Below are 3,839 nucleotides of genomic sequence, written 5' to 3' on the forward strand. Positions count from 1 at the left end.
CTTTCGGAAGGCCAAATAAAGTGCTTTTGCTTTCACCTAGCAACACACAGCGTCTCCCTGACATGGCTGCTTCAACACTAACTGCGTTACTGAAACCACGCCTTCTTTCTTTGCGTGCACATTTGGGCGGCATTATGCAAATACTTCCACATAGTGATGTAGATATGTGGGGGAGTGTTAGAACGAGCCGTTTAAGGGGGGCGTGGCAGAGTCTTAACTTAGATAAAGAATATCTCTGGTTTTGAGACTTTAGTCTTTGCAACTTCAGGGATCTTATCTATGCACAATCAGCTTGTAACACTCCAAAGAGAAAGGAAAACTTGAAATCGCATCATATGACCCCTTTAACATACTAAAAAAAATTTTTTTTTTAAGTTTATCTTTTACACCAGATTGTGGTCACGTGGTTAACAAATTTTTAAGTTTTGGTGTCAGACATAACACTACTACATAGATGTATGATTTTGCGTGCAGCATGGAGCGTTTTGTAAATCATTCAGTTCCGAGTTTTCTATCGCTCCACGATCGCTCTGAACGGGTTTCTTGTACAGAGCGCAGAGCATAGAAAACCTGGAGTAGACTTTCAGCCTAGTGATTACAGACAGCTTTGAGCGTGGGAGGGGCCGTTCCGCTCCACTAATACACGTTGCTCCACTCCGGCTTTTAGCATGAGCGTTGCTTGGTGACACCCAAAGCTTGAAACTCTGGCACATTCGGAACAATTTTCTTTGGCTGAGAAGAAATATACGAACTAACTCGCCAAACTTTGTGTGAAACGTAAGTTACACGATATTTATAACTACTGCATAATATTACACTAGCAATCATGCTAGTTTTTTTCCCCTGCAGCCTCATGCCTACAGCTGAATCTGTACAATGCTACTACAGTAGCACTGCTCGTGTGATATTGCTAAGGATTATAAAGAACCAAACTACTCTACTTTAATTTGGGGAGAAAAAAACATGAAGCGCTCATTCATGATTTTAGGAACTTTGACATGGCTGGCTGGCTGTCGCACCCCTGATAACATTGTGCTGATAAGGCAAGACGCAAAATAACATATTAGTTTAGGCAATTGTCAAGCGCGCGTTTTCTCGTGCGTTCTGGTGTCCATCGACACTAATGCAACGCAGTCCTCTATCTAACGTTACACCCGCTAAAAGCACTTACCTTGTTTCAGGAACCGGCGACAGTTCTTCACTTACTTCCACTTACGTGCTGTCATAGGTGCTTTATATAAAGAACTATGCTGTTAAAAAAATTTAAAAAGAGATGAATAAATGAAGAGGGGGATGCCCTCCGCGCGCTTTCACGAACAGAACGTTCCAGTAGTTGGCGCGTAAAACGTCAAAGCAAAACAGAAGGGGGAAAAAATCTAAAGTTTGCTGTGTGGCGAAGCTCCACTGCCTTCCAGCTGTCAACTGACTGCGATGGGAAACGCGCGCGCACTTTCACTAACGCTCGCGCGCCCGTCGGCAGCCTTCCAAACACAGCGCAGTATGACTGCGTGAAGGAGGCTCGTGCACGCTCACTAGCGCGCGTTCCAAGCACTGAGTGCTATTGACATCAGCATGACTGTGCAACTCCTCTGTTCAGCTGAACGCCAGTGGGACCTAATACAGGCTGACTGACAAACCGAAAGCAAAGATATCGAGGACTGTCAGTTGATCTCATTTGTCATTTAAATATACCTCTCAGATAATCCATCTCTGAATGCTTCATGGTCTGGAAAATTGGACATGTTCTTTGCCAAATATCTTTCAGGTTGTTATGTAAGAGGCAAACAAACACCCACTGGGAAACCCTCTTCCTAATCCTAGATTCAATTTGTATTTGTTTGGGCTTGTTGAGATTTTAATTGTTACTGAGGCTTTAGTGAGTCAGAATATACTGTGAGTGGCATTCCACAATAATGAACAAGCTAATCCACATTTCAAACAGGGAACTTCAGTCTCATATTTGCCCCTTCAAACATAGTCATTAACAATGTTGACACAAAGCTATATATACAGATATAGCATTTTAGATTTTATGGATTTCTGGAAGATAGCAGATCATTTTACAGTAAGTATTCCTCCAAGGCTTCCTGAAGATCATATTTCTTGTTGGGTTACACCCAGGCCTTTGGCCTTAGTTGCATTTGTGAGGTTTGTTTTACTGATTCCTGCCATGTCATGATCTTAAGGAAGTTATTAAAGCACAAACATTGTTTTCCATGTAAATTCCACCAAGAGCATGAGGTGCAAGAGCAAATATGTTCCAACAAAGGACAGCTAAGTTTAATGGTAGAAAGATCAGGTGCATATGCAAAGCATTTTCTTATGGCAGTGTTAGCACTGAATTTGTCATTCTTAGTTCTGCAGAAGCATTTTAAACATTGAATCAATTAGCATTTATTGATTATGCTAATTATGATATGATAATTATTATAAATAATCTACTCATCTTTAACATAACACCTTTTAACGCTTACTATGCAGACTTTGGTACAGTAAAACTGTTTAGAATCACAATCAAATATCATAATTTGCCTTTGAGGACAGGTGCAATTGTTATTTGGTGTTCTTTCATATTGCACAAGAAGATAATGGACTTTGTCCTATGCTTGTATAATATACAAACCACTTCTTTGCAATGTGTGCAGGACATCAGGTGTGCTCTTTCACGTACACATTCAGTGCCAAGAAAATAAAGGAAGCGCACAGTGACACAGCAAAACATGAGACTGACTGATAACCCTGCATGCACAGCACTTTTTTTTAAAGACAGCCACACCTCCCATTATGTAACCCTCCCCACTTCTTTCTTATTTAATATTTAAATTTTTTTTAAAACCCATTGTGTTTGATTGCTTCACAGATTCATTTGTAATGTGTATCAAAATAATTTGCATATTGATTAGTCAGCACAAAAACAGTAACCAAATTGAAAATTTGCTTAATAACATGTTAGTTTTATATGCTAGTTAAGATGATTTGCATCGCCTGACAACTTTAGAGATTGTATTACCAGTTGTTGTAAAATTCTCATTTCTATAATTCTCAATCCTGAAAATAATTCTCAAATTGAGTTAAATATATTGTGTTTGTGCTCCCTCTAATGGTTGTTTTTGAATGACATGCAGCTCAGTTGCCTAGATTTGCTTTAATTGTGCACTGTGACTAGTGGTCTTTGTATCTGTTGTTATACTTTCAAACAGCTGATCGTAATATTAAAGAGATTGCAGAATAAAAGCTTTGAGTATCATTGTGTATAATTAAAAATCTGAACAGCATCAGAACAATTAGAGCATGTAAAATACCACTGAATTGTTTTTATTTATGCATTATTTTGCTTATATGTTCATATTATTATTATTATTAACTTTTAAATCTCATTTTACTTTAGTTTTTTCTTAAGCATATCAGGGGCATGTTGAGATATTTAGGACTTTGAGTCATGAATTTTAATTGAACAGTATATTTTCCAAAATTTTTCATTTTCACAAAGAGTACGATATAGCACAGATATGGCTATACACATGCCAGTGATGCAGGAAATACTGCAAGATTTGCTTAACCTAAAGAGGATAGAGGAAGTAAGTACAGCATTTGGGGAATGATTAACAAATTGGCAAAAGAAGAGAATGAATGGTGAAATATACATTCTCTACCCATTTCTTGTTTGATTGTCGATGCATTTCACCCAGCACATTGAATCCAGATGGAATGAGTAGAAAGAGCAAGTTAACATCTCTAAGACTCTTGGGAATTTTGGCTTCACATTTGCTAGATCTTGCCATCACCAAGTGTATGGTTGATATACATCTGTCATGCATTATTGGGGGGGGGGGGGGGGG

General features: G+C 38.6%; 1 protein-coding gene across 3 annotated transcripts in view; it reads right to left on the reverse strand.

Annotated features, from left to right (window-relative positions):
* The window catches only part of keap1a (kelch-like ECH-associated protein 1a), a 26,642-nt gene extending 25,152 nt beyond the window's left edge, over positions 1-1,490 (reverse strand). For 2 of the 3 annotated variants that reach the window (XM_016277117.1, XM_016277118.1), the window contains exon 1: positions 1,172-1,490. The gene's annotated coding sequence lies outside the window, so the exon portion shown is untranslated. The remainder of the gene's footprint in view (positions 1-1,171) is intronic. The other variant, XM_016277119.1, reaches the window with a different exon arrangement.
* Positions 1,491-3,839: the final 2,349 nt, after the last annotated feature.

The sequence above is a fragment of the Sinocyclocheilus grahami genome, unplaced genomic scaffold (genome assembly GCF_001515645.1).
Source record: "Sinocyclocheilus grahami isolate Dianchi unplaced genomic scaffold, SAMN03320097.WGS_v1.1 scaffold109.1, whole genome shotgun sequence".
NCBI lineage: Eukaryota > Metazoa > Chordata > Actinopteri > Cypriniformes > Cyprinidae > Sinocyclocheilus > Sinocyclocheilus grahami.